Here is a 25,672-nt window from a genome sequence, read left to right on the forward strand (position 1 = left end):
GCCGGAGAACGGCTTGCTGCTACCTCAAGGGAAAGACCTCAAGAACCGGATTTCCCAAGCTTTTATTAAAAGCAGGAAATGCCAGGTGTTAGCGAAACGGAAATTTTAGCCCCGCTCCGGGTGGTGTGTCCCTGGGGGGCAATGTCTGACTGGCAGCATAAGAGGTGGCATTTGCTGCTCTTCCCCAGAGAAAAAGAAAACTCTGGCTTTGCTCTTCTGAAGCTGTATGAATCTAGTTCTCTTTTCTTTAAAACGAGCCAATACGCCCAAGTAATAAAGAAATGCAACAACAATCACAAAAGACAAGACAGTGTCCAGCAAAGCTGGGGGGGCGGCGGGGGGAGGGAGTATGGAGGACTGAAATGTTAATGAAGCCGTGCCACAGCACAGAGGTGTGCCTGGCTCCCGCTCCCCGTGGTGGCACCTCTGTGGAGAGAGGCCTCGCTTCTGCCAGCCCTGCACGCGTTACCGGTGCTGGCTACCCCCGTACTGCGCAGTCACGAGCGGGCCCAAAGGTGCAGCTGGATTTTGGCATGTGGCATTCCCAAGCTGTGCTGGGGCCGCTGGTGGTGGCACCTGTGTGCATCTTTTTTCCTCATCCAGAAACCAGTTCATGCATTAATTGTGGCAGGTCTGCTTGACTCAGTTTTCTTTCCACAGGCAATTACCAGAGGCAATTACAGGTTGTGTGACAGTAGGATTCTGTGGAAATCAGGCATTCAGATTAATTTTATATGGCTTTCTGGTGGTTGGGTCCCACTGTTTTTTGGAGGGAATTCTGCCTCTTTTTCACTTTTCCTTTTGTTGGGCAATGAACAGCAATAGCTGTAGCAAACCTAAAGCCATCACAAAGAAACACTCAGTGTGTTGTGGTATAGTCAAGCATTCACAGGCTACAAGCAAGTATTCTTCGAAAATGCGGAACAATATACGAGACACACCGTCAGGCCCCTCAGTTCGGCAGCGGGGGCTGAGGGCCAGCACAGGGCCAGCTGGGACCAGGCACTTCCCAAAGGGGCCACTGTTCTGCCTGCCGTGCCGCACTTGGCTGCGGCTCCTCTTCCTGATGGAGCAGCCAGCCATGGCTGCTCCCCGAGGTGCAGGGTGGCCAAAAGCAGTTTGCCTGATGACTTGATTAATTCCTTGCCCCGAGTTCTGGTCCATTTGTTAGTAGTGTTTCTCAGGAACGGGAACAGGCTTGGAGGAATATTGAGGTGTTGAAATAGCACCCATAAACCACTGAAATCCTGCTGGCATGGGGAAATACAAGACACCATGAAAAACCCTATGGACTTCACCACCGAGGGCCGTGGTGATATATTTCTGTGCATGATTTGACTGCTCAGCAGCAGCTCTGTAAAACACCCCTGAGGTTCTCTGCTCCTTGGGTGATTTGTGAAGAAATGAAGTGTCACACATAGTACTGACATTCAGTAAACTCTCCCTGGAAAAAAAGCATCGATTAGGTGTCCCTTTCAGTGAGCTTTTTAGTACACTAAAATCCATAAGCCTTTGCTGGTTTGTGGGTGACAAAAACATGTATTAGAATTTATTTTCTTTTTAGAAAAAGTTGATGCTGAGGCTGCCATTGTTCTTAGCCTCTGATCCCTGCTGCCTCTCAGGGACCATTGCGGCAGGGGTATTATAACATGCTGGCTGGCTTAGTGCTACGGTTTCTTCCTCACTTACCTGCAGTCCTGCTGGTTTGATGTTGATCTCCCTGCAAAGGGAGATTCTTCCATAGCTTCTGCAGTGAAGGAAAGCTCATATTTCAAAAAAAGCCACGCTCCTCCCTACTGCAGCTATCAGCCTTTGACTGCCTCTTCACACCCTGAGCAACAGCCAGATCCTCGGTGCACAGGAACTGCCTCCGGCTCCCTGGCACCCTCTGTGTGGGGAAGCACCTCTGTGGGGAAGAATGGGGACTCAGAAGCCCTCACTGGGATCCCTTAGGAGGCAGTCACCATCACAGCCTGCGCAACTTCAGTAACCTCAAAGAAGCCCATTCCCCTTCGAAGCAAACGCTCATAGTAAAGGCAATGCCACAATCACATCACAATCTCTAGCTCCTCTTACAATCAGCTTTCCTAGGCTTCATGTGCTCTGAGCGCAGGTGCCTGGGTCTGTGAATGTAGCTGATCTGCTGCAAAATGGCTCTGAGTGACTGTCGTTTCGTCTTTGTCTCAGTGAAAGCAGGATTCTGTCCAAATATTCACAAGTGTGTGGTAGCTTCATGAGGATCTAATCAAAAGAACAAGCTGAAGGATCTGCGTCACTAAAAGAGATCCCCACAACTTAGCAACTTTCCTTTTCAGATCACCGTCTGGACATGGCTGACCTTCTGCTGATGGTGCCTTCTCCCAGTATCAGTAATCTCAGAAAATGCCAGGATAAATCCCAGCATGACTTAATGATAGGCAAAAAAGCCATGTGCCAAAAGAAATTGCAGAGATGTAAGTCAGAGGACAGATTCTGCATAATAATTGTTTCACATGCGGCAACTTGTGGTTGACTTGTAACACATATACGGACAAAATATCTCTCAAGGGCTAAAGAGAGGTCCTCTTGCGTGACTGTCATTTGGGGGTCACTAAGGAGAGTCAGAACCTCATGATAAAAATCTGCATTTAAAGCGTTTTTCTGGAAAAAACAAGTGCTTCCAGTAGGAGGAAGACTGAATGCTGCAGCTTTGCTCAGAGCTCGGGCAGGCTGAGCGCTCTGGCCTTTCTGAAACACTACTCCAGACCACAAAACAGAAATAGCCGGAGCAAGTGAGACTAAAACTCCTTCTAGATGGCTATCTGCTCTCTAACCATAGCCAATAGTAGGTGCCAGGGAAAGAGTGACAGATGCTGCAGTGATACTTCTTGAGAGTACTCTTTTGGCTTCCAGCAGTCTAAGGTTTAAAGACTTCCTGAGCCCAGGCGCCGAGTTGGATAGCGAGGGCAGTGTTTCAGCGGTGGGATCAAAGGCAGCTGAGGGAAGGCATCATGCGGCCAAGTCATACAGAGTGCTTATATCGGTCTTTTTGCCCAGGGGAATGTATTCCTTTCATCCTGTGCTTTTTTTCCCATGTCCCTGGCATTCACTAGTGCCTCCTTAGCCTGCTGTGAGCCCCCTCTCCAGGGATGTCAGCTGCTCCTGCCCTCAGGACTTCCCCATCCCAGTTACCCACCTGAGGCCACGAAGGCAAAGATGAAGCCTGCCAGAGCACAGGCTGTGGTTTGATGATGCGATAAAAACAGTTTTAGGCCATTTCATTCCAGACTGAAAAGGCCATAGCCATGTAACACAGAGGTGCCTTGCTGGTTCAAACAGGTCAAAAATTTAGCACTGTGTGTACAGGTCTTACCAGAGCGGGTGCTGTGTGTCCTCTCATCTGGCAGAAAGCTGGCGTGAACACCCACCACCAGCCAAAAATCGGGCCTCGTAAACTAGCCGATTCAACGGATACACGACTGTGTGCTTGCCTCTGCTCCAGACCAAGGTGGCCCTTTGGGGTTATTCTCAGCACAAACCTGACCCTTGTGGGCACTCAGAAAGGACAGGGACAAGATACAATGGATGCGCTGAGTTCTCGCTTGCTACCTGCCATTTCCTATCAGTGGCAACTCAGGTAACTTCCTCTAAAAAGTAAGTGGTTAAGGACTTCAGAGAAAAAAAAAAAAGAGTTTTTTTTCCTCTTTATATGCATCTAATACATGTAACTGACTTCAAAATGAGATTCACTCAGATTGCTGAGTGCACAGTTTAATCCCAAATCTTGCCAAACTCCAGAGTTCATCTAAATATTAAAAGGCTTGGAAAAAACAGAGGTTCTTTAAACCTCTGGTAATGGAAACTTTTGTCATAACTGGGAAGAGGTCAATGTGGTTTTGTACAGTATAATGGATTTACTGATGAATGGAACATTTCAAACTCTCTGATGGGTTTTATCTACTTTATATTCCAGATGTTAATATAAGTAAATTCTCTAAACCTTCAGACAATTTGTCCAGTATGACCATGCAGCTTATGGTGGTCATTGGAGCTCTTACATGGATTTTTGAAGTAAAGCTGTTAAATTCTGTAATTTCCTTAGATCCTTCAAGCATATTAAGAAATACAAGAAATGGCTCTTCCAACACTGGGTACAAAGTGAACTGGGAGAAATTGGAATTCAAAACATGAAAATATATTAGGGTATACTGAATAAAAATGAAATGAAACAATTAATTTGGTTCCTTTTTCTTCCGTGTATAATGACAAAAGGACATTAAAGATCAGTCCCCATTAGCAATCCCTATTCTCCAATAGCTGATATATATCATGCAATCTCATTTAAGGGCCAAAGCAAAATATACATGGGCTCATATATGCAGGCTCAGAAAGAAAGAAACAAAGCAGCAATGGAGAAGTTCTATTACAAAAGGTCACCTGGAGCACTTACAGGCATTGGAGGGTAGTTTTCTGCAGTACCTTTTCTAATGCATTTGCCAGTCTAATTTTTGTATTTTTTTATGTCTCAAGTGAATTCTGCCATTTCCTTTAGCTATTATTTCACAGTATAAAAAAATCTGACAAAAGGCTCCCCCCGGCTATCAAGTTAGGTTGATATTTATTTTAAGTATTATTAAGTTAGGTTAATTTATCATCCATGATGAAAGCCTGATTTTCTGCACAGCCTGCTTGCATGATCAATATTTACCTCTAACCCTATTAGGATTAGTAGGTTTGCAAAACAGAACCTTAATTTTGCTTACTTCAGTCACTCTGATCTTTCTTAATTTATGACTTTTCTTCTTGGCTACCATTTGAGAAGAGAGTTTTGATTTTTTTTTCTTGCCATGAGCCTTTTATAAGCATTTACTCCACTGAGTATAAGCTCAAAGCAGGCGAAAAATGCTTTGAAAATGTGTAGACAGTTCAAATTCACAGCAGTGTGTTTATTTATTTATTACCGCAGGACACTGGAAGTGTGGGTCCAGTTTGCGGCCACTCACAAAGCTCTTGTGCTTCCACCAGTGCTCCACAGTGGAACTGTGAGTGAGGAACCAGTGAGCCTTTTCTTTTTGCAGTCCTCTCTGCTGTCATCTGCAAGTTGTCTGACGGGCTGCTAATATGGTGCTTTGTCTTTACAGTGCCAACCCATTTGTGTGCCATACCGGGTTCCCAGTGTCCCTCCCTGCCTCTCCCTTCCTCATCCAGCCCTCCCACAGCTGTTCCTGCAGATTGCGTAGGGGTCCGTGCTGTGCGCCTGGAGAGAAATGTGTTACCCAAGTATTACAAAGGGCTGGTGATCATTCCTAGCCTAGTCCCACGGGCAGTTTTGTGGCCACTAAACCAGGATGGTGCTTTGAGTTGTAGGAACAGTCACAAATGGCTTGAGGCATGAGAAAGAGAAGGGAGAGGGAAACTCCTTAATAAGGCACTGGTGCTGAACAGTTCACATCATGGACCTATGACCTCATCCCCAATGTTAATTATGCTTCCTCTCCTCCACGGAGAATCTCTTTGTGTTTACACGAAACAAAATGCCTTTTTTTTTTTTCCATTTTGAGAACAAGGATATTTAGGCTATGGGCACTTTAACAAGAATCGCCTTGTAGTGTAAAATTTGTTAGGCTGAAGTAAACCCCAAGCTTTCCTTAATGTTGTACCTTGTGCTGTAATTTGTCCAAGCGCAAGTAAGGACAGGGCAGAATAGTAGGGGAGTGTACAGGGCAGGGGTTGTGTGTGTGGGTGTGTTAAATCTCATGTGGACAAATGAATTACATTTTTTAATGACTCTGAGTATATAAAACTTAACTACAGAAAGAAGAAAGGTGATGCTAGATATGTGGCAGCAGAAAAGGTCTTTTTGTTAAAACTGGGAAAGATTATGTTAATTCCTGATTAAAATCCCGAGCATCCAGGCAAGGAAAAGGGATTGCGGTAACCCAATATTCTCAAAGAAACAGCAATGAATTTAATATGAGCACGAGGTAAACAGGATAAAATGAAGAGGAATGGCCTTACTCAAAGTACTTCACTGAGAAGGCTTCCTGGCACCCCAGGGCAGGCAGATGAACAGACACTGGGAGAAGGACTGACAAACACCCCACACAATTCATGTTTTGTTTTTAGCCTGGCTGGGCCTTTCTTTTTTTTTTGTCTGCAGTAGAGACAGTATTTTATTTTCTGACAATAGCAGCCTGTGAGAAGGCTCCGTGTGTGGGGGCATGCGTGTGAGACGCAAGCTAGGCCTGAGGAGTCGGGGCTATGCTTGGTGATGACTTCAGTTTACGTGGCCCCAGTTTCATTTTCTGACATTAATTTAACATAACTACATCTGATAAAGTTCACCCAAGAGAGTTACTAAAGATTCACAAAGGTCTAAGAGACATGCTTTAAACAGGGTTTTTTTGGGGGTTTTTTTGTTTTTTTTAACAAAGCCTAGTTATTTGAAGCTCTCACATACTCTTGTGCTTCAGGGAAGGGAGTTATAAATTAGGATCTTTATCTTGCACTAATTTAAAGTTTTCCATAAAATTATGTGAATAATTCATAATGGATAATTTATCTGATGAGTTTTGCCTCTTTTCTTTGCTAATTGTCCCCAAGCAGAGCAAGTTTTCCTCAAATGTGTTTGTTAATAAAAATTATTTGTTAAGTCTTTCCTTTAAATAAAGTTCTGGGTCTGCAGCTCATCCATGAATAAATCTCTGTGAATATCTGGCAGTCACCTTGTGAGACAGGAAAGCAGAACAGGATAAGTTTTTCTGACTGGGGTCTCTTGTTTACTGAGTGCCCAAGTCCCTCAGGTGGGGACCCGCTGGAGTGCTCTGGGGGTCTCTTCTGGCTCGTGCGCCCACATTTCCTTCCCAGAGGAATCAGATGCGGGGAGGAAAAAGGTAAAGTGATAAAAGACTCATCTTGTCAACCTGAGGATGTCCCTGGGAAGTGATCTGCATCCCAGCTGCACCATTGACTATTTGGATAAAATTTCCATTATGAAAGGTAAAGACTGTGAATTCATTGGCTGTTTCTGGGGTATATGCCAAAATAGCTGCCTAACATTTGCCTTGTTTAATACTGCAGTACCCTTGGAAAGAGGATGCAAGAGTCAAGAACACAGTCAAAGAGTGTTTAGACACCTAAGGATGCAGATAATGCCACACTAGGGTTTTTAAAAGTGGCCCGAGATGTTTGTGAAAATCCCCGGGAACACCTACTTGTACCTTTGGGCACCTAAGTAACCTCTGAATCTGGTTTAAAGTAATATGAACCATCATCCTTTGAAATTCTCCTGCTGTTTCTTCAAGCCCTAGCTACCTACATTTCAACAGGACTGAACCAGGCACTTCCTAAGGGCCAAATTATAACACTTAGTTGTTGGACAAGAAGAAACCATTAGAGATCAAGTCTTTAATAACTGAAACTACAGAACGCACTAAAATCTCAGAATTCTCTGCTGGATTGAAAAAACAATACAAAGCAATGCAGCAGAGACCTGTTGTCATGACAGGCTATACTTTACTAAATGGCAAGACTTAATTAACACTGCCCCAGCCTGAGTTCAGAGTAAACTAAAGCCTGCTATATGATTAACTCCTCTGTGCTTTAGTAAGAGAAAGGGAGATTGCAAATGGAAGCATCTGGTGCCTTTCAGAATTTAAAGAAATGCAAAGAAGCTACTATTGCTACTACAATTTCTCCTCCGGGCAACAATAGACAAACATAATAAGTGGGAAAGGAGAAACTCAGAAATATGAAGGAAAAGTCCCCTAAACAAATCCCAGATAAGTTTTGGGGAGTTTTTCATGGCTGTCAAGCCTTCTGTTCCTCATCTCCTGAGCAAATTGGCTTAAATATTATCTATTAAGATACTGAGAATACTGAATGAGTTCTGCTTTGAAATGACTACTATTTATTTTTTTACACATCGGTGTTGGAGAGCTAGTATAAAAGATTATTATGAATTTACATTAGAGAAACAGCTAGTAAGTCTTTAAGAGCTACTCAGGGATCATGATTCAGCTTCAGTAGAGGTTGTACTTAGACACAATGAAAAGACTTACCATGTCTAGATGACTTATTGTCTAATTATGGAGAGCTAGTGTAGCTCATAAAAAACCTAACTGAAGCCTTTTAGCTTTTAAAATACCCTAGGATTTTTCGCCTTTTCAGATTATTTTTGTACTTCATATTCAGGGGAGACATCCAAAGAGAATAAGCATATTTATTGCCGCCAAAGAATTGTAAGACTGCTCCAGTGCTGCATGTCTGGTTTGCTTGTTAAAAACAAAGGAAAGAAAATGACTAATTCCAAGGGGAAAAGGAAGTTACGGAAAAGCTTTTCTAAAAGCTAAGTTTCATGTTCTTGTTCATGTTCTCATTCCTCCCTTTTTAATTACTGAAACAACATAGGTCTTTAAAAAAAAATCAGAATGTAACAGTACTGGAATAAAGCTATTTTATTTATTTTTTTTTAATGGAGTTTCCACTATGGACAGCTATCCATGAACATTCATAGTAAGAAAGCTTATTCCAGTCCAATCTCATGGAGATCAGCCCGTCAGACTATCTTTGCTGATCTAATAGATGCTAAAATAGCCATTCAATTTAGACAAACTCAGGACAGTGATTTTAAGAGAGAGAAGCTCATTAAATTAAGACAGCTAATCAAGAAAGAGGCAAGCTGTCAAACTCATGCATGTTGTTAATCCAAAATTTTGTTTAAACTGTATGATGACACCTGTAGCACCCCGTAGCCTTCCCTTCTAAGTGCAGTTCCAGTGTGACCCAAAAGCCAGCTGGCAGGAAGAAATGTGCTGCTCATGCTCAACGTGGCTACGGCAATAGAATCACAGGAGTCGTAGGCAACAGTAACACATCTTGAGCCTTGAAGGAAACGTCTGGTGCATGATTGTTAGAAAGGAGAACCAACACTAAAAGCTAGAGATGTGATGAAGCCTAACATGAAATTACAGCACCTTTGATACTTCAACTGGTGAGTCGAAAAGTGCTACTTTACCTGCAATTCTACACATGGAACCTCAACTTGACTTCACTCACTACGGAAATTCCAAGTCAGTTTTGTTACTGTCATATGAACGGGAGTATGATCAAGCAAAAGAATAAGGGCAATTTGTGTTGCCCCAAAACAGCAAATCCTTTATTTTGGAAGTATTTTTATAAAGAGAAAATGTCAGAAAATTTAAGAAATGGTTATGTTGAAATGTTCCTAATATATTATCTAATAAAGCTTCTGATCTTTACATTTGGAAAGGCAAGTGCTGTGAAATTAAACTAAACCCCATTTAAATTCAAATTAGTTGCACAATTCAATGCCTTTCCTGCTTCTTTTCTTCATTTTGAATTTCTTGTCAAGTTATATGATCCTTAGTTTTTCAATTAGAATTCCCTGTCCTTTCTATCTGATTGGCCTTTTTCTCTTGATGTGTCGGCTGAGAGATTTTGTAACTTGATAAACGTTATAGAGAAGCACTTCTGCAAACCACAGTATAAAATTATGAGGTTGCGTGCTAAAAAGCTGCACTAAACTTTGACTATGGCTTTCATTGTTTTAAGCAATTGTTTAGTAATGGCTATGGTATACATGTAATTCTATGAAACACCACTGAATTCTTTAAAATGGCAATCAAATAGCGCATATCACAATAAGAAACCTTTTACTGATCAAAGCAGCCAAAAATATAGACATTAGGAGACTTAGTGGTGAATGGATTTCACAGATGCGCAATACTGACACAGCTCTAGTCTTGCAGAAAATGTGTGTAAGCTGAAACTTTGCTTTTAGTCCTTGCCTTGGTGTGGAGAATGTGAAAAAGTGCATTCTAATTTGCAGCTCCAGGATTGAAGGTGGAAGCAAGTGTTCACCAGTCTCTTTCCTTTGAAGTGAGGGAGGGAATATATCTGCCCTGAACAATATGCCAAGGAAATTGGTCTATGACTCCTTAGTAGTGCGGTTCCTCTGAGATCCTGGTTCAAGAGTCTGGCGCTGGGTGGCATCAGGAGGAGTTCCAAAACACTAAGGGCACTGCCTGCTTCTCATCAACGTAAAATGTTGTTTCTGTATGTCCATGTCTTAGCCTCGTCCGTACTCTCTTTTGCCACCTGTCCCTCCTTTCTCAGTAGGAGCACATTCTCATCCCTGCCCTTTTTTTCTCTTTCCTCTTTGTAGAATCAATTATAAAACTCTCAAACATTTAACTTCTTTTCTTTTTCGTGGCTCAGAGATTTGTTTGGTGTTCTGCAGTTAATCAGACCCTTGTCCAGAGACCAAGTTCTTTGGCATATCAGAAATACAGGCTGAGGGAGCTCAAAAAAATGAAAGAAATGTTACTGTTCTAGTTTTGATCACCATGGCAATAATGATATAGTCTTATTCTCAGTTTTAAAGTGCTGTTTCTGTAGTACTTTTTGGACTGAATTTGGTAAAGGTAAGACATTTTTTCCTTTAATTCCTTTTGTAAAGGATTCCAATATTAATTCTGGGTTGAGGGAGAAGTGGAAGTAGGGTGGAACTAGCAGGATGGGAGGTATGAAGGGAGGTGGTGATGACAGCAAAGAGAAGGTTAGAAATTGTTCCTTTGCAGAAAGGTTTTACATCAGGAGATGACCCCCTGAGATGCATAATGAAGATCTGTGCAGGAGCCCTCAAACACTTTCAGTGTGGCCTGATAGTTAGACTAATACAACTACATCTTGAGGATCCAAGGCATAGCAGATAGAACAGACTTTAAGGGAAGTAGCCTGTCTCTGTAGGCAAGACTCGACTGTCAGTTTTTATTGCAGTATTTTTTTTTTAAACAGCTCAGCTAAAACGCATTATGAGAACACTAGCAAAGTGTTTCAGATCAGAAATAGCAACAGCGTGATTCCAGGATGCTGTTATGTTGCTGGGATTTGCTTATTACTTGAGCTGCCTATTTCTCCAACTGTACACTAACTGGACCTATCATTTCCAGTTCAGCGTCTGCTCCCAGTGACAGTACAGGGTGGGGCAGATTCCTACCACATAGTGTAGGTTAGCACACAATTGCACTTCTTTGTAGAAAAACTGATTTAAGCACATGCCCTGGAAACAGTTCTCCTTAACAGAAACAAACTGGTCATAGTAAATGGGACTTTTATGCCAGTTTTGTGCATTGACAAGATGAAGCCTTTTATTGTTTCTAAGGAAGAGAACTAGATACCTTAGATACCGTTTTCTTGTAGGTGCTCTTACAATGATTATTCCTCTGCCTGAAGCCTTTTTCCAGCTCACTTACAAGCTATTGATATTAAAATGTGCCTTTTCAGCAGAACAACACTAGCCAGGGTTCAGGAAATGTTCAATAATTGTACATGTATTGCACTAAGGAGACAAAAACTTTCATTATTTTAACAAGCAGTAATGCTTACAGAAGCGCTTTCAGCAGCCTCTGAGAAGCCTGGGAGGTAAATGGAGTAGCAAAGCACAAATGGTTCTAAATCACCCTTGATGCAAATGAACAGAAATACAAGGCCAAAGTGTGGACTGGCTAGTTGGGAAATGAAACCTCTTCTCCATTTCCATGTCATCAACACGATATTCCCTAATCTCCAGCCGAGACAGTGTCAGAAACCCGTCCTAGCACAAAGGCCTTGGCAGATCTTCTCTGTGATCTCAGTGCATTGCTTCTGGGAAAACCATGACTGTCAGAGAGCTGCTGTGGAAAGAGAGGCAAGGATTGAAAGGGTCTTGAGGTAAGGCCTGAAGCTGTCTTTCCAGGGGTGCACAGGGGTATTGGGGTGCACTGACTGCTGACACATGATGTGAATCTATTCCACCTGGGAAGCAGTTTCAGCTTCTATAGCATATCGCACATCACATACACCTTATGTTCCTACATTTATCTAAACATACTCACACATAATAATGCAAACTGGGCAGGATAAAACATTTTAAAACAACATTAAATTACAATTTTTGCACAGATGACTGTTAAAAGGACAGTTTCTAAACTCAAACTGTGCTGCCCCCACCAGAGTGAATTTTATTCCTCATTTACACTACACTAATGTCTTTACACTATACTAATGTCTGCAGCCTAACTTCCAGCTGGTATGAGGAAAAGAAACATCAGACAATGTGCGTGTTGGACTAAAACTGCATGAAAATAAAGGTTTATGAGTTCTATACTAGGCTGTTTCCCATCAGTGCAAGAAGGTCTTGCATTGTACTGTCTGTTTGGCTTATTCAGCATCCAAAATTCTGAGTTTTGCCACTCAGTGACTGTTCCCTTTTCCATTTCCCGTCTCTGTTGCATTAGATATAAAACACTCACCATCACTCATGTAGCTCTTCTAACAAATCAGACAAAAGAAAAATAGTCTGTCCTGCACTCTGCAAATAGATTTCATTTCTTTAACGATTCCACCTAATTGAGGCCAAGTTGCTTTTCTTTCAAGTCAATGCCAGAAATCCCATTAATCCAGAAATCTTCATTAAGATCAAAATCCCCTCCCCAGAAGAGATCTGGGTAGACTACATTTCCAGAAACAGACAGGACCTCACACCTCATATGATCATAACCTGAAGTTTGTTTTGCCTTCAGGTGATTTTTAAGCATAGAAGCCCGATGACGAAGTGCCACCTGGTGGACAGAATGACATTGTTTTTTCTGTTCCACACCTAACTTTGCAGACTAAAATTGCTCCTTCCAGCAAGACCTGAGCTACAGAAGCCTCTAGGGACGAAACCTAAATCAATTTAAAATTTACCTATATCTAGCTCTACATATAGATATGTCGGTTTAAAAAAAAACACTTTAGAAGTAGTCAAGGTGCATGTCTGTTGCTCCTTGCTACCACAACTCCTGCCATCACAAAGAATGCTGACAGTTGCAGTAGGAGCAGCTTCTGTGACAGGCATACAAAATGCCAAGAATTAAAAGTCACGTAGTGTGAGTAGCTGGAAACTCATCTTCATGAGGAGGAGTCCCTTCCTCCATCTAGCTGTTGTCACTGTCAGCTGCAGAAGTAGTTTTTACTACTAGTGCTTTCCTCTAAGCTTCTGCAAGAGTCTGATTTTTTGCTAAGTCATATATTGCTGCTAGGATCCATGGCATGGGGTATGGGTGAAGTGGGAAAACCTGGAACTCCTGAATGATTTACAATTGCTCAAGCTTAATACACTCATGGGCTTGATTTTGTGAACTTAGCCAGGTACAGGAACTACAGCAATGAAAGGGAAATAGATGCCTGAGGCCTTACCGTATCTGGATCTGCTGCACTGAGCAAGATAAACTCTGTTCACCACCAAGCCCATTAATGTTTGGGCCACAAGAGCTTTGTAGAAAGACGCAAGAAACTCCTCACCGGACATTTATAACACAATCTATGCCAAGAATGTTTCTTTCTAACAATGACAACTGATAGATATCTCAAACATGATGGCTGAAGTCCTTCACTACAGCTCATTTTTAAAGTAATTCTATCTCAAACCATGAATATTTTAAATTGGAGATCCTGTTGACATTAAGACTGCACCGAATCACTAGTAGTGCTCAACATGAATATTAAGTGTCCTTGAACTTGGAAGTTTCTCTGGTTTTCACTATACTTGGCAACACTGTTACTGAAATGAAAATAATACTACAACATACGTAACTACTAAACGTAGTGAAGTTGTACAGCAACTCACATAGATCTTAGCCACTAGGCGGCAGTATAAGATTAAGTCATGTAAAAGTAACTGGTCATTTTGTATTATTTTTGTAGCAAACTTCAAAACTCAAGCCAGCTCCATAAGAAATTTTGGAAAGCATTTGCATGCTTCTTTATCATATCAGCAAGACACTTTGAACAAAAATATGTCTCGCAAGATTCCAGAATGGGTTAAGTGCATTATTTGAAGCCGATTAACCACAAGGACAAAGGGTACGTAAAACCCCCCATCTTTTTCCCTCACCTTATCTGTTTGAGATTAGTGAGGTTCAAAAAATGCAGTTTAGCCATTGTGGAATCTTATTTAAAGAACTACAATATGATCAATTTCTCCACACTGTGCCATCAGTCTTACACTGGAGCTAACTAGATAGACTAGCTATAGGGTAAGCTCCTCTTTTCACAGAATCACAGAATGGCTGAGGTTGGAAGACACCTCTGGAGGTCATCTAGTCCATGCCCCTGCTCATACAGGGCCACCTAGAGCAGGCTGCTCAGGACCAGGTCCAGCTGGGTTTTGAGTACCTCCAAGGATGGAGACTGCACAACCTCCGTGGGCAACCTGTGCCAGTGTTTGACCTCCCTTGGAGTAAAAAAGGTTTCTTGTGTTCAGATTGTATGGTTTTTAATCTGTGTCCATTGCCTCCTGTTTTGGCAGTAAGCATGACTGAAAAGAGCCTGGCTCCCTCTTCTTTATTCCCTCTCATCAGGTGTTTATATACATTGATATAATTTAATTTCATTTTTGCTTGTGTTTCAGATTAATATGGAAATTTCAATTTGGGTCTAATATGACAAATTAACTTTATAGGGTTAGAATCATAAAAAGGATACTGAATGCATTTTGGGAAAATCCCAGCTGTAATAGAGTAAGTCAGCCTGGCTCACTTCCTCTGCTGTGTTTGACTTCAGCATGCCATGTGATAATGTGGTTGAGTGCCTTCATTAACTGCTAAAAAGGTTATGCCAAAGTGAATTTGGGTAAGTAACAAAAAGGCTAGGTATGCAGCATTTTGGCTCTTTTTCATGCAAATGAAACAATGAGATCTTTCTGCAGTACCAGCACCTGGGAGACCCGAATTAATGTTTTTTTGAGATCCTCATCTAATGTTCTTTTGTTCTAGCAGGTATGTATAGTTCCACCTAAAATACCTGGGGCTATTGTTTATTGTAGCACTGTACTGCAATATTTTTTTTGGATTTATTTTTTATTGATAGGGAATGCAGGGAGATCACCAGAAAGCAAGCAAGCCAGCCTTTTTTTAGATTTTCGTAATTTAAGAATATTTTCTCTGGTGGGAAGGAGAATACAGTACATTATTAGGAAGACTAAAAAGTTTTCCTCAATTTATTCTTATTTTGCTAAGAAAAGACTAACTTTCCTTTGCAAAAGTTTGGTGGGATTTTTGTTGTTTTTTTTTTTAATAGCTGCCAAACATCCTTATCAATGTGCATTTTGTAGAGTGCTGTGTGGATTCAGAGTACTGTAAAATTAATTTTAAACCAAGGCTGGACATAAGCCATAAAGTCCAAAATGAAACAGGAAGGTGTTTCAGTCTTAGGGTTTCTTTTAGCCTGTTACATTGAGAGGAGCCAAAAGCTGCATGAGATTGTGGGCTCACCCTTTTTGAAGAATAAATTCTATAAATGTTCTCATTTGACTGGAGTTCTGCCCTTTAAACACAAGTGAATTTGTGAGAGTTCACACTCTTTGATTCTGAAGTCTATATATTGGTATGCATAACCAGGCGAGCCTGAAAAGTGTAATTACACTCCCAGTAAAACTACCTCAGTCTAACAAAACCTTTCCCACATATACTAATTTCTACTAGCTTATTTTTGACCTAAATTTGAACCATCCTTGATGAATGTTTGCAAAACCAACCAGGGTTCTGTCCATTTTTATTTTAGCACAGTATTTGTGAATTGTGGGACCTGATCCCTCCAGGAAAATGGAAAGACTCCCAGCACCTCTAATAGTGCAAGATGAGATCATACAGGCTAGTATGGAAAAGTCTTTTTTCCATCTCCTTTCATCCATTTTAAGTCTAATGCAAGTCATGAATCCTCAAAACCCATTTCCTTTTTCTTTTCTCTTATTTTTGGAGGAGCTTCATCCCATCTACTCCTCTCTCCCTGTTGAACTGTAACATGTAGATATTGCAGTAAGTACTGCGGGTGAGGGGAAGTCTCAAAAAAAAAAAAAAAAGCTGTCCTTTGCTTTTCTGGTTTTATCCTGAAGAAATTTCAATAAGCATAGGTCGTGGTATGAACAACAAATATGTGATGCTGCAGTTCCCTTTGCCATGTGATAGTATAGCTATTTCCTGGTTTTGTAGGTATTGATATATTACATGAAAAGGCTTGAGGTTCTTTCCGTTAAATAACAACATTAAACTCTTGCATCTTAATATATTACCCTGAAAACTCAAAGAGTCAATAGTTATTTTAGGAGGCTATCCAAAGGTTAACCAGATAAATTTAAAATTATGGTCATAAATAATCCAAACAATGACCAGCCGTAGAAACAGATGGTGCTTCTGGAAGGGCCCAAACCATTTCCACCCTTAATTCAATGTAAACCTCCTGTTTGGAGCTCTGCAGTTGAGGTCTTTCCTGCCTGCCTTTAAATGCATTGCTTCTTCAAAGGTGAGATTTGTGACTCAACGTGTGATGCTTTAACCAGAAACAATGCTAAGCCCCTGCACACGATTGACAGAAGAATTTGGAGAATTCTCCCGCCATCAGAGAGACTGCTTATGGAACTAAAATGACACAAATTGCAACCGAAAACAACAAACCCAGTCAGCCTTAGTTTCTACTGCTCTTTGCTTACCATTTGTAGCACTGATCAGTACCTGTTAATAGCGCTGAATTTTCTTAGTTTAACTTATTAGTGCAGATTACTCCATGACTGAAAACAATACATTTTGATACTCACTTTTGATCTTTCCCTAGCTTAGTTCTAGTACAGCTTCATTTACTTGGGTTACGTTAGATACGTCAGAATCAAAGGTTTGGTGCTTGAAAGATACCAAGTTACTAAGCTGAATGGTCTGAAACAGTCACCTGAGTGAAATGACTGAAATAACACAACTCTGCAGGGGCTGGTTTCTTAGACAGCATGGGGTTACCTGAATGAGGATGGACCCAATAAAGGAGCATGAAGATCAGGCAGTGGTGGTGTCCTCCAGCAGAACTACTCCCAGGCATAGGGATTCTTTTTTTGCCAGTTCCTGTCAGGAGAAAAAAAACAGGGGGCGGGGGGAAAGTGGCTATAGGCTTAATCCTAGAGTGTGTTCACTTTGGGCAAGCTCTTGCCAAAAGGCCTCTTTATGGAACAAAAAAAATCATAAGAATTTTAAAGAATTATGTGAAATAAGTGCAGGATATGCTCACTCCTTATAATTTATTAGTTCCTGTGCTTCATCAATCTTTCAGTCTCTTCTGCAACAGCTTATTTTTTACTTCCATGGTACAGAGGTCTGCCATTCCAGAAGGAGGTAAAGTTATCCAAAGTGGGAAAAAATGTCTGGGAATTTATGAACTAGATACATGGAGACATAAAAAAAATCATAAAAAGATTAAATCCATAGAAGTGGTGCAATAATTACTGGGGCAGCATAAGGTAGGAATTAAAAGCACTTCCTCCTCTTTTAAAAATACACTGGAACAAAAATTTATTGGAACAAAAATTTAAGAGTCAGTTTCATAAACTTGCTCTTGCTCTAAAGTGGTTGATTATGGTTGTCTTTGATCTCATTCAAGAGCCAGGAATCAGCTGTATTTATTTATTTGATTGGCTTATACCCATTCAGAATATTTATAACCATTGATAAAATATGTAAGCCAGTGGATGGAGATATTTCATACAGAATAATGCCTAATGCCACTGAAAAGGAGGGAAAAATTGTTTTTTGTACCCACTTACAGAGTCAAGATAACACAGCAACATTTGCAGCTCCAAAGACTAGATAATGTTTAATTCACGTAGCTATGAAGTTTCAGGACCATCTCTTGAATAAGTTAAAAGTAAATACCTTTCAGGACAAAGAAGTTAGTATGTTTTACAGAACATGGGCAGGGGGAGGAACAGACAAGGAGGGGGAGAGAGAGCAAGCATATGTAAAGGGAATAAATCTGTCTAGACCCCTGGAGTACTCCAGAGGAGATAAGTTCTAAAAGCTCGCATAAGAACAGCTTCCAAATATTTGTGTAAAAGGCCTCTGTCACTAAGGCATCTGAACTTTAAAACAATACTGAATAAATAAACTTTCACAATATCTTAAAAGAGGAGGAACAGAGTTACAGGGACACTAAAAGCCTGATTTCCCTTTCCCTTCAAGTAGGCTCATACCATTACAGAGCCATGGATGTCAGACAAAGCACTTCATGTTCGCAGCAAGATGAGTGGGAGATGCGAGCAGCCCCCAGCTCATGCCTGGCCCTAGTTCTCTTGGGGGGCAGCTGAGAGTGCCAGAAATGAGCCCCAGCGTCGTGTACATGGAAATCAGTGTGCCCCTCAAAGCCTGAGCTGCTGAGTGACGTCTCTTTTACCCCACGCATGCTATTGCCCAAGTATTATCCATCACTATCGTGGTTCTTGCCACTTGTATCACTTTATTATCCTTTTATGAGTTAGTGATGCAGAACTACATTCCAGCATACAGCGTGAAATACTTGTTGTCCCTTTGAAGCAACACCTCTAGATGAAAACCGGACTGATGTGGTGGCTGTGTGGACAATGAGTTCCTCCCAGAATTGAATGAGGTGGATTTTCTCTACAAGAATTATTAACTCCCAAACGCTTCAGGGCAAAATGCGATTACTGTGTCTTACTGCACATCTCAGAGCTTAACGAGGCATTTGGTGTTTGGAGGATGAGTAATTTCTTTTATAGGAGTGACTTTGCTGAGGGCTGTCTAAATTGATGCGAGCTTTTCTAGGCAGTCAGTATGCTATTACTAAGTTCGCTTTAGAGCCTTGCACAGCAGTGCCTTATTTTGAGTTGTGCTACTGTGCTCTACTGTATTATAAATATTTTCTGACAATATAGTGTTAAGTCAGAATGACTCAGAGCATTGGTGGCATTCTGAAGCAGGCCCAGGCACTCCAGCATTTTCTCTGTCCGTATTGTGGGAGCTGGTCCTGACAGCGCCCATGGCCTGGTTTGTCTTGAGTTGCCTTCAAAGAGTCTGTTAATTCTTCTGTGCTTTGGGGGTTCTTTTGTTCCTGACAGTTACTCAGCACAGTTGATCCAGAGAAATGAATTTTAGTTACTGATGATTGTTTTCTTTTGCAAGGTTACTTATATATAGATATGTTTATACATAAATTTAAACACATTTATGTATTTATAAAAATATGTAAATGCACATATGTAGTAATATAGGTATATATCTGTTTCTCCAGTGGCCAAAGGAGAAGGAATAGGAAGAAGAAATAATGGAAGAAGCACAAAAATAACAAAGAATGGTGAAAGATAAGTTTCTGGTTTACTGAAGGTCAACTTTATCTTGATGACAGTGAAGACTTTGCAGTAGCAGGAAACATCAGGCTTTTGTTTCATTGAATAAATGACTATAGTTCCAAGATTTTAAATAGCACATTTACCCAGATATTCTTCCTACACTAAAGTAAGCCTGACAAACAGGCCAGTAAGAAGAGTGCTAGCATTTCTGTGCAGGAAGAGAACTGTGTGCTACTTTCAACCTTATCTTTCCACTAGCAAGTCCAAGCAGAAGCAGCTTAAGAGAATTTTCAGTATCAGCACACCAATCCTGCATCTGCCTAGCTGTTAGTATTACTAAAAATATTTAATTGTTACTGCTGCTTCCACACAAGATGTGAAAATAACTGTTCTTTTCATTAAAATGGAAAAAAATTAACAAAGACCATGCATGGACACCTTCCGCCAAGTAAGGCAGTGTGAAATACGTTAAGCAGACTTGTTTGCAAAAAAATTATTCCAGCTTTAATCCCAAACTAGTTTCAGTGATGTTTTTCACAAACAGTTGTGCCAGCATTCTCACAAGCAATTTTATGTCTCAATCCTATTTTCTGACAAACAATGACCGTGGGACTATCTCAGAGGTATTTTCAGTTCTCCTCATGCTTATACATATTTCTATCACCTAAATGGATGTGTTTATAAATATTTCTATCACCTAAACAAGGACTGCGCAATACAAGAGAGGTGTCAAGTTGGCATGAGAATTTACAGATGCAACCAGTACAGCTATCTCACATTTATCTTTGGTTAAAAAAAAATAAAAAGAAAGATCCAGTTGAAAATAAGGTCAGAAAAGAATTTTCTTCTAGTGTAGCTTCATTAATTCAACAGAGTTAAATTGAAATTAGTAAGTTCAGCCCAATCATTATACAGTTAGAACTGAAATCACACTTCCCGCACTTCTGCTGGTGTCAGAGTTACAGCTGAAACAATTACTGCATGAGATGACTTCTAACTTCCACAAAAGTTGTGCTTACTGACTCAGCACTACATTTTACGTTTACAAATCCAGTGTCAGAAATCAATGGCATAATGTTCTTACGGTAATCTAGGGAAAAGCCTTTTCTAAACCTAATGTACATCATATTTATTCCTAAAATCTCATCAGCTAATCCCTTAGAAATAAACTGTTGTGCTATAAATGTCATGTATTTTCCTGTCTGTGTTTTCAATTCAAATGAATGCTTCCTTTTCTGAATTCTCTCACAGACTATCTTTTGCCTCTCTGGAGCCAAAGAAAAAGCGTTAATCTTCCAGGAAGATGGAACGCTCCTACGCAGAGTTCGTAATGAAACACATGTACAGGTATTACACACCCTCAGCTGCATATATGTTGTGCACAGGTCATGACGGTTGTTGTCAACAGACGTACGCTGGGGAGCCAGTCTGCTACAGGAAGTCCAGTTGCGTATGATGTTCACAAGCAAGCCTAGGCCGTGCAAAATTAATCTGTCATGGATTCTGTTTGTGTAGTTCAATGGAGTTTGGATTTATTTATGCAAGATTTGACAGAAAAGCCCAATTAAAAAACAGCTATATCTTCTTCATCGCACTGTTCCTGAGAAGAGAACAGGTAAGCTTTAACTCCAGTATCATTTTAATCCAAATTGCTAACAATATCTTTTATACATGTGCATAAGCTTTCTATTGGAAACACTTGCAACTTATTGTGCTGAAGACTGCTGCAATCTATTGCCACAAGGGACCTATTTTTTCCCTAGTGCAACTACGTCTCAGTCACCTGTTCATTTCATGGATGAGTCTGGGACAATCAAAATTGCTCAACGCAGACAAGGAACAGGTTTACAGATGGCTACGCTTCCACAAAAATGATCTGAAGGTATTTTGAAAAATACATATGTGCACACACACACAGAGTCACGCAAACCTTTTCATTTTGGACTCTGCAAGGGAACTGCCAGCAATGCTCAGGGATGATGCCATTTGCACACCTTGCCTCTCAATGCCCAAGCATTATCTGGCCCTCTGGCTGGCCTTTTGGTGGTGCAAGCACTCACTCTAGCTGATAAGCTACCGAGGCTGTCAGGAAGGCAGGACCTACCACATCATATCAGATGATTTTTCCATCAAGGCTGGTATCTTTCATTTGCAAGTAGTAAATATTCAATGTCCAGAGAAAAGTAGAAAATCCCATTGGACTAATATGGTGTACAAATAGAAGAACATACCAGACTGATGCTGAAATTTGACTAGCTTTCTAAGTGTGCTAAACTCTGCAATTACAGGCAATTGGATTGGTCAATTCTTTTGAAAATTTAGTTATACAGCTTAGCCAACTGAGTCCCCATGGGAACAATCTCACTGTGATTTTTCTCACAAATGGCAAAGACAATCTACCATTCCCTTTGTTGCCTATCAACTGCAAAAACAAAATCAGATTTAGGTGCTAAAACTTCATTCCTTGATTAATGGGTGTTCAAATCCAGAATTTTGGTTTGGGCACATCTCTAGACAGAAAAGTTATTCAAACAGCTAGTACCCCTCTGAAGAGTCATCAGTGCACTAACTGCGTTGAGTAACGGTGCTTCACAGAGCTATTTCACCATCCACCATCAGCTGTGAAAGCCTGCCTTTAAAAATGACTTTGCATCACTGATATAAAACCCTACTGGAACCAATGGGAATTGAAGATTTAGTGCAAGAAATCATATTCTTCGTTGTTTGACAGTAAAAGGGCACTTGGCTCTAATAATTTTCCTAATGGCTTAACTTGCCAGTTGTAGTGCGTTACAAAACTAAACTACCCAGAGAGTGATTGCCAAAATTAACAAACTGTGACATCACTCACTTTTGAAAGAGAGAATTGAAACTCTGTTTGCAGTAGAAGTTCCAACAATTAAAATGTGCATTCCAGATAGGACCACAACGTTAAGTATTACTTCTTTCTGTGAGCTTAGAAGCCTATCGTTTAAAATAAATTATGTATCCATCAGAGGAGTCAGTTCTGAACCTTGTTCCATTTTTAAATTCCTCTCTATCAGGCAGCTCAGAAGCCTGAATGCTCTCATTTCAGATTTGGCCAAAAATAATGAATGTACAACAGATAAAATAAAGATTAGTGGTATATTTGAGTATAAAATAGCCTCGTACAAAATGAGGTCAGCTTGGCTTATGTTGTACTCAGAGCATAAGTGAACATGCCGAACTTTTTTAGTTGTTCTTTTTGCATGCTGTTCTTTATATAGTATGAAAGGCATTTATGATATATATTGTCATTTCAAGTATTCTTGCCAAGCAGATTCTTAGTCTTTTCATAAATTTAAAGTAGCTTTATAACAGTTCAGCACATTTAATAAACATACTTTATATGGAAATAACTTTTTGGATAGTAGCAAGATACAGTTTATCTTAGAAAGTTCTGCTTTAGCTTTGCAAAAGCAAGCTAATCATAATCTGATTTAAGACCTTATCCTAATGATAACTTAAATGCAAATGCAAGCATAAATTGTCTGCACTGAGAGTCTCTTACTGCACTTTAAAGACGGCAGATAAATCTGGAATGTGCTCAGACACAATGTTTTAGTGAGAACTGAGAAATATTAAAAAAAAATCTGTTTGTAACAGTGATGGCTAAAAGTACGCTATCCTGCACGGGACACAGAATATAAGATGATTCAGACAAAGAAGTGAAATATGGCGTGCAGTGCACTAGGGGAAAAAGTAGTACGCTCACTTCAATTCTCAGCTTGCAACAGATCTCTTGTGCACTCTTTGGTGAAAAGAAATGTGTCTATTTGCCGCAGAATGTACTGGAAATGAAATTCACTCAGTTTGCAGTGGGTGAGATAGCAGAGCTACAATGCAAGAAGGCCTGAGAGAGAAAGAGAGAGAGAACAGCAGTGGCGAGGGCTCCCATCATGCTGGCTGTCTTCTTCTCAAAGCCCCGCGTAGCAATGCTTGGGCAGGGAATGATTTCCCGGCATTGCTGCTCCCACAGCAAGACGGAAGCTCTCACCCTGTGACTGCTGCGACCCTGGAGCTGCCTCCCCACAGAATGATTTCGGAAGGGGATCATTCACAAAATGGGACAGAAGCTATGACATGTCAGCAGAAGGAACAAAGCTGCATATTCCAGACTGCCTGTTGCTAGGGAAGGATCAGAGATGATGGAAACAACAGAGACTTGTACCTCTCCTCCTCTTTATCAATAAATACAATCTTTACTTATTATTTACACGATGGGCCAAAGTATACTAGGCATTTACCCTGCATGTGCCACATTCTTATGTCTTTTAATCTGCTGCAATTTACTTTGAAGTGTCACGCTCGAGTTTTACTGTATGTTTTGCCTCTTGCCTTGTTGCATTTCCAAGCCTTGATTAAGCAGGTTATAATCCTTGAGAAGATGTCTACTCAAGGCTTCCACAACTTGCTTTTTTATGTACTCAGGGAATGCTTGCAGATTTCTAATATTTATTTTCTAACCCCCAGCAAAAAATAGTAAGTGCTTTTTCTGGATCAGACTTCCTCTCACCCCTTCTCTCCCAGACCTTTTGTGAAAATCTCTTTACAAGAGGGTACTGGGCATTCATCCAGGCTTAGCTGTGTTTCTTTGTGAACTTGATAAAAGGGAAGTGAGGGATTTACAATATGCACCACTGCAAAACATTCTGCTGTGTGATTTTGATATGCCTTAATTAATCAACACTTTTGGTTAGAAATTAAGCAAAATCTAATGGCTACTCAGAATATACCACTTCCATAGGGATTTGTACCCTACCGCTTCAAGTAGGAACTTGCCTTGCTCCATTTTACACAGACCTCCCACCAGATGTCCCCCTTTCCCCACCAAAGTGATGACAAAAGACTATTTAACTGGCAATTTAAACCCCTCTATAACAATCCAGTTCTTCATTACGCTGTATATCCTGTAAAACTGCTTACCATACTTGCACTTTGACACAAATAGTAGCTGCTTTTATGCGGGAGGTAGTAACAGCCTCAGCCTGTAGGAAGTGTACATGATCTCAAAGTGCACTTTACATTTAGGGAGCTTGAGCCATGCAGAGCAGATACATCCTTGCTATCTCACAGCGCATGGGAAACGATGGGATACTTCAGGTGCCTGTTTTCCAGCACTGGCAATTACATGCAAACTGACTGGGACTGATTTTAGTCACATATTTTTAGGGAAGTGAAAGAAAGATGAAGGGAACATTTAAATCGTTTGGCCTACTCATTAGGAAGCTTTTATTTCTGCACAGAAAAGTGCAAAAAGTGGGCTGAGCTCATGCATCTTTACATAGTTTTAAAAAGCTGAATAAGAAATAAGAAATGAAATCTCAGGGGCAGAACTATCATCTTTGATACTTCACATGAGTACTACTTGGAATATTTGTTCTGATTCATCATTGTCATTTGTCAGGATGCCAGTTAATCAAAGAGCATATTTTAGCATTTACTGCACCACTGAGTATGACAAGCTAGTTGCTATTCCCACTTATACCTTTGCTAGCCTAAAGTGGGCTTTCTAATCTTAAAAAAAATGCTTTCTGACCTCTAAGGGAACAATGCAGAAATGAGAGAATATAGACTGAGCACACAGAGGTGTAAAGTTTGCCATAACAAAGCCAAAGTATTTCCTAGAGTCTTCAAGAAGTAATAACGTGCAACTGAAATGGGCATTGCCATGAGGGGAGAAGTTTTGAAGTGCCCTTTTAATAACACGCTTGCTGGCACATGTGTCACTAGTCATGATGGTGCACAAATGAGCCTGAAAAATTTTGGTTGCACTTCTCAGCCAGATTTAATTTCATCCATGGCTGCAACAATCAAAATCACTCTTTCAGATATAGCCATCTTTCTTTCTCTGCATACACCTGTTTCCACTCATTCTGACAGTTTAGTACTTAATGTGGAAAGGGCAGCAGGGCCTGACCATAAGATCATGCTTACATTCCACAGAGTCCAAGACGAACAGGAGAAATGAGTCCATGACACCTATTTCATAATGCACACAGAATAAAGGGATATTTCTGGTGCTTGAGTTCTAGACATCGACAATTAAACGTGAACTCTCATAAAAAGAACTGTCCTTATTTGATATCTTGCCAACTAAACTGTGAGGCAAGATGCAGTGGATTTATTCTTCTGGCACTGCTAGTCACAACATGAGCCAAACCCAGAACCTCAGTATCACATGGGGTAAATTGGTTTAAGGGAGTTGAGAGCCCATGATGAATCTAGCTGGTTTTTAGACATGGTTGGGAATAGAATAGTATATGCAAGCCACAGATGGTGGATTAACCCATTTTTCCTATTTTCCTGTAAGCTAGAACCAATTTGTTCCAGGTGAGATCAGCACTGTAAATACCTCACCTCCCAAAAAAACCCCAACCTCAAAAATCTGGGAGCATGAAGACAGTGAAGTATCTTTACTTTCTCTTTATCCCAGCTGCTTATGTATGTAGCAGAATTAAGGATATTTCTTTCATGCCACCTTTCCTCACATTTACGCTGTCCTTG

At 40.6% G+C, this 25,672-nt stretch overlaps 1 long non-coding RNA gene across 1 annotated transcript; it reads right to left on the reverse strand.

The window, feature by feature from the left end:
• Positions 1-336: 336 nt before the first annotated feature.
• LOC142601692 (uncharacterized) lies at positions 337-20,539 on the reverse strand. Its single transcript, XR_012835258.1, has 3 exons — positions 20,408-20,539; positions 16,809-16,910; positions 337-702 (listed from the first exon to the last, which is right to left on the reverse strand). It is a non-coding gene; the product is annotated as an uncharacterized LOC142601692 (long non-coding RNA).
• Between the last annotated feature and the right edge of the window lie 5,133 nt (positions 20,540-25,672).

The sequence above is a fragment of the Balearica regulorum genome, chromosome 4 (genome assembly GCF_011004875.1).
Source record: "Balearica regulorum gibbericeps isolate bBalReg1 chromosome 4, bBalReg1.pri, whole genome shotgun sequence".
NCBI lineage: Eukaryota > Metazoa > Chordata > Aves > Gruiformes > Gruidae > Balearica > Balearica regulorum.